At 44.3% G+C, this 12,506-nt stretch overlaps 9 non-coding genes across 9 annotated transcripts; all 9 read right to left on the reverse strand.

Annotated features, from left to right (window-relative positions):
• Positions 1-796: 796 nt before the first annotated feature.
• Positions 797-869, reverse strand: trnav-aac (transfer RNA valine (anticodon AAC)). Its single transcript has one exon. It is a non-coding gene; the product is annotated as a tRNA-Val (tRNA).
• Positions 870-1,402: 533 nt separating this feature from the next.
• trnav-cac (transfer RNA valine (anticodon CAC)) lies at positions 1,403-1,475 on the reverse strand. The gene has a single exon. It is a non-coding gene; the product is annotated as a tRNA-Val (tRNA).
• A 1,688-nt stretch (positions 1,476-3,163) lies between these two features.
• trnav-aac (transfer RNA valine (anticodon AAC)) lies at positions 3,164-3,236 on the reverse strand. The gene has a single exon. It is a non-coding gene; the product is annotated as a tRNA-Val (tRNA).
• Positions 3,237-3,769: 533 nt separating this feature from the next.
• On the reverse strand, positions 3,770-3,842 carry trnav-cac (transfer RNA valine (anticodon CAC)). Its single transcript has one exon. It is a non-coding gene; the product is annotated as a tRNA-Val (tRNA).
• Positions 3,843-6,323: 2,481 nt separating this feature from the next.
• On the reverse strand, positions 6,324-6,396 carry trnav-cac (transfer RNA valine (anticodon CAC)). The gene has a single exon. It is a non-coding gene; the product is annotated as a tRNA-Val (tRNA).
• A 1,964-nt stretch (positions 6,397-8,360) lies between these two features.
• Positions 8,361-8,433, reverse strand: trnav-aac (transfer RNA valine (anticodon AAC)). Its single transcript has one exon. It is a non-coding gene; the product is annotated as a tRNA-Val (tRNA).
• Positions 8,434-8,935: 502 nt separating this feature from the next.
• trnav-cac (transfer RNA valine (anticodon CAC)) lies at positions 8,936-9,008 on the reverse strand. Its single transcript has one exon. It is a non-coding gene; the product is annotated as a tRNA-Val (tRNA).
• A 968-nt stretch (positions 9,009-9,976) lies between these two features.
• Positions 9,977-10,049, reverse strand: trnav-aac (transfer RNA valine (anticodon AAC)). Its single transcript has one exon. It is a non-coding gene; the product is annotated as a tRNA-Val (tRNA).
• Positions 10,050-10,582: 533 nt separating this feature from the next.
• trnav-cac (transfer RNA valine (anticodon CAC)) lies at positions 10,583-10,655 on the reverse strand. Its single transcript has one exon. It is a non-coding gene; the product is annotated as a tRNA-Val (tRNA).
• Between the last annotated feature and the right edge of the window lie 1,851 nt (positions 10,656-12,506).

The following is a 12,506-nucleotide window of genomic DNA, read 5'->3' on the forward strand; positions in this document are numbered from 1 at the left end:
AGACTGAAGACTGAAGCTGTGCATGCTAAACAGATTTTGGGCGGCACCTAGAGTGGTGCCTAGGGACAGCTCATAGGAGGTAGGGCGGGATCCTTTTTGTACGATGCAGAACATTTGCCGTTTCTTTTACAGCATGTCAAGAATAGCAGATGAGGCTCCCCTCCTATCCATAGTTATGAATATGTTGATGTTGCCATCAGTACTCATTCTTTGGGAAAGTAGTGTTTCTACCAAAGTCCGTTTCACACCTCAGCATTGGAGAATCTCTTGGAAATCTGCGAAAAAGGACCTTACAATAGAGATTATCTGCTGGAAATTCATTCTCACAGACTTCCGGAGTGGTGCCTATGGACAGCTCATAGGAGGTAGGGCGGGATGCTTTTACAGCATGTCAAGAATAGCAGATGAGGCTCCCCTCCTATCCATAGTTATGAATATGTTGATGTTTCGAACAGAGGACATCAACATCATCAGAGGAAAGTAGTGTTTCTACCAAAGTCCGTTTCACACCTCAGCATCTGAGAATCTCTTGGAAAAGGACCTTACAATAGAGATTATCTGCTGGAAATTCATTCCCACAGAGTTCCGGAGTGGTGCCTAGGGACAGCTCATAGGAGGTAGGGCGGGATCCTTTTTGTACGATGCAGAACATTTGCCGTTTCTTTTACAGCATGTCAAGAATAGCAGATGAGGCTCCCCTCTTATCCTTAGTTATGAATATGTTGATATTGCCATCAGTAACGTGCAGTCATAAATCTTCACACAAGAATGAAATAAAGAGATTTGGAGCTAGTAATGTTTCCGCCCAGTTTTGAACTGAGGACCTTTCGCGTGTTAGGCGAACGTGATAACCACTACACTACGGAAACTGAAGCTGTGCATATCAAACAGATTTTGGGCGGCACGTAGACTGGTGCCTAGGGACAGCTCAAAGGAGGTAGGGCGGGATGCTTTTTGTACGATGCAGAACATTTGCCGTTTCTTTTACAGCATGTCAAGAATAGCAGATGAGGCTCCCCTCCTATCCATAGTTATGAATATGTTGATGTTGCCATCAGTACTCATTCTTTGGGAAAGTAGTGTTTCTACCAAAGTCTGTTTCACACCTCAGCATCGGAGAATCTCTTGGAAATCTGCGAAAAAGGACCTTACAATAGAGATTATCTGCTGGAAATTCATTCCCACAGAGTTCCGGAGTGGTGCCTAGGGACAGCTCATAGGAGGTAGGGCGGGATCCTTTTTGTACGATGCAGAACATTTGCCGTTTCTTTTACAGCATGTCAAGAATAGCAGATGAGGCTCCCCTCCTATCCATAGTTATGAATATGTTGATGTTGCCATCAGTAACGTGCAGTCATACAACTTCACACGAGAATGAAATAAATAATAATGGAGCTAGCAATGTTTCCGCCCAGTTTCGAACTGAGGACCTTTCGCGTGTGAGGCGAACGTGATAACCACTACACTACGGAAACTGAAGCTGTGCATGCTAAACAGATTTCGGGGGGCTCCTAGACTGGTGCCTAGGGACAGCTTATAAGAGGTAGGGCGGGATGCTTTTTGTACGATGCAGAACATTTGCCGTTTCTTTTACAGCATGTCAAGAATAGCAGATGAGGCTCCCCTCCTATCCATAGTTATGAATATGTTGATGTTGCCATCAGTACTCATTCTTTGGGAAAGTAGTGTTTCTACCAAAGTCCGTTTCACACCTCAGCATCTGAAAATCTCTTGGAAAAGGACCTTACAATAGAGATTATCTGCTGGAAATTCATTCCCACAGAGTTCCGGAGTTGTGCCTAGGGACAGCTCATAGGAGGTAGGGCGGGATGCTTTTTGTACGATGCAGAACATTTGCCGTTTCCTTTACAGCATGTCAAGAATAGCAGATGAGGCTCCCCTCCTATCCATAGTTATGAATATGTTGATGTTGCCATCAGTACTCATTCTTTGGGAAAGTAGTGTTTCTACCAAAGTCCATTTCACACCTCAGCATCGGAGAATCTCTTGGAAATCTGCGAAAAAGGACCTTACAATAGAGATTATCTGCTGGAAATTCATTCTCACAGACTTCCGGAGTGGTGCCTATGGACAGCTCATAGGAGGTAGGGCGGGATGCTTTTACAGCATGTCAAGAATAGCAGATGAGGCTCCCCTCCTATCCATAGTTATGAATATGTTGATGTTTCGAACAGAGGACATCAACATCATCAGAGGAAAGTAGTGTTTCTACCAAAGTCCGTTTCACACCTCAGCATCGGAGAATCTCTTGGAAAAGGACCTTACAATAGAGATTATCTGCTGGAAATTCATTCCCACAGAGTTCCGGAATGGTGCCTAGGGACAGCTCATAGAAGCTGTGACTGAAGACTGAAGACTGAAGCTGTGCATGCTAAACAGATTTTGGGCGGCACCTAGAGTGGTGCCTAGGGACAGCTCATAGGAGGTAGGGCGGGATCCTTTTTGTACGATGCAGAACATTTGCCGTTTCTTTTACAGCATGTCAAGAATAGCAGATGAGGCTCCCCTCCTATCCATAGTTATGAATATGTTGATGTTGCCATCAGTACTCAATCTTTGGGAAAGTAGTGTTTCTACCAAAGTCCGTTTCACACCTCAGCATCGGAGAATCTCTTGGAAATCTGCGAAAAAGGACCTTACAATAGAGATTATCTGCTGGAAATTCATTCTCACAGACTTCCGGAGTGGTGCCTATGGACAGCTCATAGGAGGTAGGGCGGGATGCTTTTACAGCATGTCAAGAATAGCAGATGAGGCTCCCCTCCTATCCATAGTTATGAATATGTTGATGTTTCGAACAGAGGACATCAACATCATCAGAGGAAAGTAGTGTTTCTACCAAAGTCCGTTTCACACCTCAGCATCTGAGAATCTCTTGGAAAAGGACCTTACAATAGAGATTATCTGCTGGAAATTCATTCCCACAGAGTTCCGGAGTGGTGCCTAGGGACAGCTCATAGGAGGTAGGGCGGGATCCTTTTTGTACGATGCAGAACATTTGCCGTTTCTTTTACAGCATGTCAAGAATAGCAGATGAGGCTCCCCTCTTATCCTTAGTTATGAATATGTTGATATTGCCATCAGTAACGTGCAGTCATAAATCTTCACACAAGAATGAAATAAAGAGATTTGGAGCTAGTAATGTTTCCGCCCAGTTTTGAACTGAGGACCTTTCGCGTGTTAGGCGAACGTGATAACCACTACACTACGGAAACTGAAGCTGTGCATATCAAACAGATTTTGGGCGGCATGTAGACTGGTGCCTAGGGACAGCTCAAAGGAGGTAGGGCGGGATGCTTTTTGTACGATGCAGAACATTTGCCGTTTCTTTTACAGCATGTCAAGAATAGCAGATGAGGCTCCCCTCCTATCCATAGTTATGAATATGTTGATGTTGCCATCAGTACTCATTCTTTGGGAAAGTAGTGTTTCTACCAAAGTCCGTTTCACACCTCAGCATCGGAGAATCTCTTGGAAATCTGCGAAAAAGGACCTTACAATAGAGATTATCTGCTGGAAATTCATTCCCACAGAGTTCCGGAGTGGTGCCTAGGGACAGCTCATAGGAGGTAGGGCGAGATCCTTTTTGTACGATGCAGAACATTTGCCGTTTCTTTTACAGCATGTCAAAAATAGCAGATGAGGCTCCCCTCCTATCCATAGTTATGAATATGTTGATGTTGCCATCAGTAACGTGCAGTCATACAACTTCACACGAGAATGAAATAAATAATAATGGAGCTAGCAATGTTTCCGCCCAGTTTCGAAGTGAGGACCTTTCGCGTGTGAGGCGAACGTGATAACCACTACACTACGGAAACTGAAGCTGTGCACGCTAAACAGATTTCGGGGGGCTCCTAGACTGGTGCCTAGGGACAGCTTATAAGAGGTAGGGCGGGATGCTTTTTGTACGATGCAGAACATTTGCCGTTTCTTTTACAGCATGTCAAGAATAGCAGATGAGGCTCCCCTCCTATCCATAGTTATGAATATGTTGATGTTGCCATCAGTACTCATTCTTTGGGAAAGTAGTGTTTCTACCAAAGTCCGTTTCACACCTCAGCATCTGAGAATCTCTTGGAAAAGGACCTTACAATAGAGATTATCTGCTGGAAATTCATTCCCACAGAGTTCCGGAGTGGTGCCTAGGGACAGCTCATAGGAGGTAGGGCGGGATCCTTTTTGTACGATGCAGAACATTTGCCTTTTCTTTTACAGCATGTCAAGAATAGCAGATGAGGCTCCCCTCCTATCCATAGTTATGAATATGTTGATGTTGCCATCAGTACTCATTCTTTGGGAAAGTAGTGTGTCTACCAAAGTCCGTTTCACACCTCAGCATCTGAGAATATCTTGGAAAAGGACCTTACAATAGAGATTATCTGCTGGAAATTCATTCCCACAGAGTTCCGGAGTTGTGCCTAGGGACAGCTCATAGGAGGTAGGGCGGGATCCTTTTTGTACGATGCAGAACATTTGCCGTTTCTTTTACAGCATGTCAAGAATAGCAGATGAGGCTCCCCTCCTATCCATAGTTATGAATATGTTGATGTTGCCATCAGTACTCAATCTTTGGGAAAGTAGTGTTTCTACCAAAGTCCGTTTCACACCTCAGCATCGGAGAATCTCTTGGAAATCTGCGAAAAAGGACCTTACAATAGAGATTATCTGTTGGAAATTCATTCTCACAGACTTCCGGAGTGGTGCCTATGGACAGCTCCTAGGAGGTAGGGCGGGATGCTTTTACAGCATGTCAAGAATAGCAGATGAGGCTCCCCTCCTATCCATAGTTATGAATATGTTGATGTTTCGAACAGAGGACATCAACATCATCAGAGGAAAGTAGTGTTTCTACCAAAGTCCGTTTCACACCTCAGCATCTGAGAATCTCTTGGAAAAGGACCTTACAATAGAGATTATCTGCTGGAAATTCATTCCCACAGAGTTCCGGAGTGGTGCCTAGGGACAGCTCATAGGAGGTAGGGCGGGATGCTTTTTGTACGATGCAGAACATTTGCCGTTTCTTTTACAGCATGTCAAGAATAGCAGATGAGGCTCCCCTCCTATCCATAGTTATGAATATGTTGATGTTGCCATCAGTACTCATTCTTTGGGAAAGTAGTGTTTCTACCAAAGTCCGTTTCACACCTCAGCATTGGAGAATCTCTTGGAAATCTGCGAAAAAGGACCTTACAATAGAGATTATCTGCTGGAAATTCATTCTCACAGACTTCCGGAGTGGTGCCTATGGACAGCTCATAGGAGGTAGGGCGGGATGCTTTTACAGCATGTCAAGAATAGCAGATGAGGCTCCCCTCCTATCCATAGTTATGAATATGTTGATGTTTCGAACAGAGGACATCAACATCATCAGAGGAAAGTAGTGTTTCTACCAAAGTCCGTTTCACACCTCAGCATCTGAGAATCTCTTGGAAAAGGACCTTACAATAGAGATTATCTGCTGGAAATTCATTCCCACAGAGTTCCGGAGTGGTGCCTAGGGACAGCTCATAGGAGGTAGGGCGGGATCCTTTTTGTACGATGCAGAACATTTGCCGTTTCTTTTACAGCATGTCAAGAATAGCAGATGAGGCTCCCCTCTTATCCTTAGTTATGAATATGTTGATATTGCCATCAGTAACGTGCAGTCATAAATCTTCACACAAGAATGAAATAAAGAGATTTGGAGCTAGTAATGTTTCCGCCCAGTTTTGAACTGAGGACCTTTCGCGTGTTAGGCGAACGTGATAACCACTACACTACTGAAACTGAAGCTGTGCATATCAAACAGATTTTGGGCGGCACGTAGACTGGTGCCTAGGGACAGCTCAAAGGAGGTAGGGCGGGATGCTTTTTGTACGATGCAGAACATTTGCCGTTTCTTTTACAGCATGTCAAGAATAGCAGATGAGGCTCCCCTCCTATCCATAGTTATGAATATGTTGATGTTGCCATCAGTACTCATTCTTTGGGAAAGTAGTGTTTCTACCAAAGTCCGTTTCACACCTCAGCATCGGAGAATCTCTTGGAAATCTGCGAAAAAGGACCTTACAATAGAGATTATCTGCTGGAAATTCATTCCCACAGAGTTCCGGAGTGGTGCCTAGGGACAGCTCATAGGAGGTAGGGCGAGATCCTTTTTGTACGATGCAGAACATTTGCCGTTTCTTTTACAGCATGTCAAAAATAGCAGATGAGGCTCCCCTCCTATACATAGTTATGAATATGTTGATGTTGCCATCAGTAACGTGCAGTCATACAACTTCACACGAGAATGAAATAAATAATAATGGAGCTAGCAATGTTTCCGCCCAGTTTTGAACAGAGGACCTTTCGCGTGTGAGGTGAACGTGATAACCACTACACTACGGAAACTGAAGCTGTGCATGCTAAACAGATTTCGGGGGGCTCCTAGACTGGTTTCTAGGGACAGCTTATAAGAGGTAGGGCGGGATGCTTTTTGTACGATGCAGAACATTTGCCGTTTCTTTTACAGCATGTCAAGAATAGCAGATGAGGCTCCCCTCCTATCCATAGTTATGAATATGTTGATGTTGCCATCAGTACTCATTCTGTGGGAAAGTAGTGTTTCTACCAAAGTCCGTTTCACACCTCAGCATCTGAGAATCTCTTGGAAAAGGACCTTACAATAGAGATTATCTGCTGGAAATTCATTCCCACAGAGTTCCGGAGTGGTGCCTAGGGACAGCTCATAGGAGGTAGGGCGGGATCCTTTTTGTACGATGCAGAACATTTGCCTTTTCTTTTACAGCATGTCAAGAATAGCAGATGAGGCTCCCCTCCTATCCATAGTTATGAATATGTTGATGTTGCCATCAGTACTCATTCTTTGGGAAAGTAGTGTGTCTACCAAAGTCCGTTTCACACCTCAGCATCTGAGAATATCTTGGAAAAGGACCTTACAATAGAGATTATCTGCTGGAAATTCATTCCCACAGAGTTCCGGAGTTGTGCCTAGGGACAGCTCATAGGAGGTAGGGCGGGATGCTTTTTGTACGATGCAGAACATTTGCCGTTTCCTTTACAGCATGTCAAGAATAGCAGATGAGGCTCCCCTCCTATCCATAGTTATGAATATGTTGATGTTGCCATCAGTACTCATTCTTTGGGAAAGTAGTGTTTCTACCAAAGTCCATTTCACACCTCAGCATCGGAGAATCTCTTGGAAATCTGCGAAAAAGGACCTTACAATAGAGATTATCTGCTGGAAATTCATTCTCACAGACTTCCGGAGTGGTGCCTATGGACAGCTCATAGGAGGTAGGGCGGGATGCTTTTACAGCATGTCAAGAATAGCAGATGAGGCTCCCCTCCTATCCACAGTTATGAATATGTTGATGTTTCGAACAGAGGACATCAACATCATCAGAGGAAAGTAGTGTTTCTACCAAAGTCCGTTTCACACCTCAGCATCGGAGAATCTCTTGGAAAAGGACCTTACAATAGAGATTATCTGCTGGAAATTCATTCCCACAGAGTTCCGGAATGGTGCCTAGGGACAGCTCATAGAAGCTGTGACTGAAGACTGAAGACTGAAGCTGTGCATGCTAAACAGATTTTGGGCGGCACCTAGAGTGGTGCCTAGGGACAGCTCATAGGAGGTAGGGCGGGATCCTTTTTGTACGATGCAGAACATTTGCCGTTTCTTTTACAGCATGTCAAGAATAGCAGATGAGGCTCCCCTCCTATCCATAGTTATGAATATGTTGATGTTGCCATCAGTACTCAATCTTTGGGAAAGTAGTGTTTCTACCAAAGTCCGTTTCACACCTCAGCATCGGAGAATCTCTTGGAAATCTGCGAAAAAGGACCTTACAATAGAGATTATCTGCTGGAAATTCATTCTCACAGACTTCCGGAGTGGTGCCTATGGACAGCTCATAGGAGGTAGGGCGGGATGCTTTTACAGCATGTCAAGAATAGCAGATGAGGCTCCCCTCCTATCCATAGTTATGAATATGTTGATGTTTCGAACAGAGGACATCAACATCATCAGAGGAAAGTAGTGTTTCTACCAAAGTCCGTTTCACACCTCAGCATCTGAGAATCTCTTGGAAAAGGACCTTACAATAGAGATTATCTGCTGGAAATTCATTCCCACAGAGTTCCGGAGTGGTGCCTAGGGAAAGCTCATAGGAGGTAGGGCGGGATCCTTTTTGTACGATGCAGAACATTTGCCGTTTCTTTTACAGCATGTCAAGAATAGCAGATGAGGCTCCCCTCTTATCCTTAGTTATGAATATGTTGATATTGCCATCAGTAACGTGCAGTCATAAATCTTCACACAAGAATGAAATAAAGAGATTTGGAGGTAGTAATGTTTCCGCCCAGTTTTGAACTGAGGACCTTTCGCGTGTTAGGCGAACGTGATAACCACTACACTACGGAAACTGAAGCTGTGCATATCAAACAGATTTTGGGCGGCACGTAGACTGGTGCCTAGGGACAGCTCAAAGGAGGTAGGGCGGGATGCTTTTTGTACGATGCAGAACATTTGCCGTTTCTTTTACAGCATGTCAAGAATAGCAGATGAGGCTCCCCTCCTATCCATAGTTATGAATATGTTGATGTTGCCATCAGTACTCATTCTTTGGGAAAGTAGTGTTTCTACCAAAGTCCGTTTCACACCTCAGCATCGGAGAATCTCTTGGAAATCTGCGAAAAAGGACCTTACAATAGAGATTATCTGCTGGAAATTCATTCCCACAGAGTTCCGGAGTGGTGCCTAGGGACAGCTCATAGGATGTAGGGCGGGAAGCTTTTACAGCATGTCAAGAAGAGCAGATGAGGCTCCCCTCCTATCCATAGTTATGAATATGTTGATGTTGCCATCAGTAACGTGCAGTCATACAACTTCACACGAGAATGACATAAATAATAGTGGAGCTAGCAATGTTTCCGCCCAGTTTTGAACTGAGGACCTTTCGCGTGTGAGGCGAACGTGATAACCACTACACTACGGAAACTGAAGCTGTGCATATCAAACAGATTTTGGGCGGCACCTAGAGTGATGTCTAGTGACAGCTCATAGGAGGTAGGGCGGGATCCTTTTTGTACGATGCAGAACATTTGCCGTTTCTTTTACAGCATGTCAAGAATAGCAGATGAGGCTCCCCTCCTATCCATAGTTATGAATATGTTGATGTTGCCATCAGTACTCAATCTTTGGGAAAGTAGTGTTTCTACCAAAGTCCGTTTCACACCTCAGCATCTGAGAATCTCTTGGAAAAGGACCTTACAATAGAGATTATCTGTTGGAAATTCATTCCCACAGACTTCCGGAGTGATGCCTAGTGACAGCTCATAGGAGGTAGGGCGGGATCCTTTTTGTACGATGCAGAACATTTGCCGTTTCCGCCCACCTCAGCATCTGAGAATCTCTTGGAAAAGGACCTTACAATAGAGATTATCTGTTGGAAATTCATTCTCACAGAGTTCCGGAGTGGTGCCTAGGGACAGCTCATAGGAGGTAGGGTGGGATGCTTTTTGTACGATGCAGAACATTTGCCGTTTCTTTTACAGCATGTCAAGAATAGCAGATGAGGCTCCCCTCCTATTCATAGTTATGAATATGTTGATGTTGCCATCAGTACTCATTCTTTGGGAAAGTAGTGTTTCTACCAAAGTCCGTTTCACACCTCAGCATCGGAGAATCTATTCGAAATCTGCGAAAAAGGACCTTACAATAGAGATTATCTGCTGGAAATTCATTCCCACAGAGTTCCGGAGTGGTGCCTAGGGAAAGCTCATAGGAGGTAGGGCGGGATCCTTTTTGTACGATGCAGAACATTTGCCGTTTCTTTTACAGCATGTCAAGAATAGCAGATGAGGCTCCCCTCTTATCCTTAGTTATGAATATGTTGATATTGCCATCAGTAACGTGCAGTCATAAATCTTCACACAAGAATGAAATAAAGAGATTTGGAGCTAGTAATGTTTCCGCCCAGTTTTGAACTGAGGACCTTTCGCGTGTTAGGCGAACGTGATAACCACTACACTACGGAAACTGAAGCTGTGCATATCAAACAGATTTTGGGCGGCACGTAGACTGGTGCCTAGGGACAGCTCAAAGGAGGTAGGGCGGGATGCTTTTTGTACGATGCAGAACATTTGCCGTTTCTTTTACAGCATGTCAAGAATAGCAGATGAGGCTCCCCTCCTATCCATAGTTATGAATATGTTGATGTTGCCATCAGTACTCATTCTTTGGGAAAGTAGTGTTTCTACCAAAGTCCGTTTCACACCTCAGCATCGGAGAATCTCTTGGAAATCTGCGAAAAAGGACCTTACAATAGAGATTATCTGCTGGAAATTCATTCCCACAGAGTTCCGGAGTGGTGCCTAGGGACAGCTCATAGGAGGTAGGGCGAGATCCTTTTTGTACGATGCAGAACATTTGCCGTTTCTTTTACAGCATGTCAAAAATAGCAGATGAGGCTCCCCTCCTATCCATAGTTATGAATATGTTGATGTTGCCATCAGTAACGTGCAGTCATACAACTTCACACGAGAATGAAATAAATAATAATGGAGCTAGCAATGTTTCCGCCCAGTTTCGAAGTGAGGACCTTTCGCGTGTGAGGCGAACGTGATAACCACTACACTACGGAAACTGAAGCTGTGCACGCTAAACAGATTTCGGGGGGCTCCTAGACTGGTGCCTAGGGACAGCTTATAAGAGGTAGGGCGGGATGCTTTTTGTACGATGCAGAACATTTGCCGTTTCTTTTACAGCATGTCAAGAATAGCAGATGAGGCTCCCCTCCTATCCATAGTTATGAATATGTTGATGTTGCCATCAGTACTCATTCTTTGGGAAAGTAGTGTTTCTACCAAAGTCCGTTTCACACCTCAGCATCTGAGAATCTCTTGGAAAAGGACCTTACAATAGAGATTATCTGCTGGAAATTCATTCCCACAGAGTTCCGGAGTGGTGCCTAGGGACAGCTCATAGGAGGTAGGGCGGGATCCTTTTTGTACGATGCAGAACATTTGCCTTTTCTTTTACAGCATGTCAAGAATAGCAGATGAGGCTCCCCTCCTATCCATAGTTATGAATATGTTGATGTTGCCATCAGTACTCATTCTTTGGGAAAGTAGTGTGTCTACCAAAGTCCGTTTCACACCTCAGCATCTGAGAATATCTTGGAAAAGGACCTTACAATAGAGATTATCTGCTGGAAATTCATTCCCACAGAGTTCCGGAGTTGTGCCTAGGGACAGCTCATAGGAGGTAGGGCGGGATCCTTTTTGTACGATGCAGAACATTTGCCGTTTCTTTTACAGCATGTCAAGAATAGCAGATGAGGCTCCCCTCCTATCCATAGTTATGAATATGTTGATGTTGCCATCAGTACTCAATCTTTGGGAAAGTAGTGTTTCTACCAAAGTCCGTTTCACACCTCAGCATCGGAGAATCTCTTGGAAATCTGCGAAAAAGGACCTTACAATAGAGATTATCTGCTGGAAATTCATTCTCACAGACTTCCGGAGTGGTGCCTATGGACAGCTCCTAGGAGGTAGGGCGGGATGCTTTTACAGCATGTCAAGAATAGCAGATGAGGCTCCCCTCCTATCCATAGTTATGAATATGTTGATGTTTCGAACAGAGGACATCAACATCATCAGAGGAAAGTAGTGTTTCTACCAAAGTCCGTTTCACACCTCAGCATCTGAGAATCTCTTGGAAAAGGACCTTACAATAGAGATTATCTGCTGGAAATTCATTCCCACAGAGTTCCGGAGTGGTGCCTAGGGACAGCTCATAGGAGGTAGGGCGGGATGCTTTTTGTACGATGCAGAACATTTGCCGTTTCTTTTACAGCATGTCAAGAATAGCAGATGAGGCTCCCCTCCTATCCATAGTTATGAATATGTTGATGTTGCCATCAGTACTCATTCTTTGGGAAAGTAGTGTTTCTACCAAAGTCCGTTTCACACCTCAGCATTGGAGAATCTCTTGGAAATCTGCGAAAAAGGACCTTACAATAGAGATTATCTGCTGGAAATTCATTCTCACAGACTTCCGGAGTGGTGCCTATGGACAGCTCATAGGAGGTAGGGCGGGATGCTTTTACAGCATGTCAAGAATAGCAGATGAGGCTCCCCTCCTATCCATAGTTATGAATATGTTGATGTTTCGAACAGAGGACATCAACATCATCAGAGGAAAGTAGTGTTTCTACCAAAGTCCGTTTCACACCTCAGCATCTGAGAATCTCTTGGAAAAGGACCTTACAATAGAGATTATCTGCTGGAAATTCATTCCCACAGAGTTCCGGAGTGGTGCCTAGGGACAGCTCATAGGAGGTAGGGCGGGATCCTTTTTGTACGATGCAGAACATTTGCCGTTTCTTTTACAGCATGTCAAGAATAGCAGATGAGGCTCCCCTCTTATCCTTAGTTATGAATATGTTGATATTGCCATCAGTAACGTGCAGTCATAAATCTTCACACAAGAATGA

This window comes from Leuresthes tenuis, unplaced genomic scaffold (assembly GCF_036924035.1).
Source record: "Leuresthes tenuis unplaced genomic scaffold, fLeuTen1.0.hap1 SCAF_6, whole genome shotgun sequence".
Classification (NCBI taxonomy): Eukaryota; Metazoa; Chordata; class Actinopteri; order Atheriniformes; family Atherinopsidae; genus Leuresthes; species Leuresthes tenuis.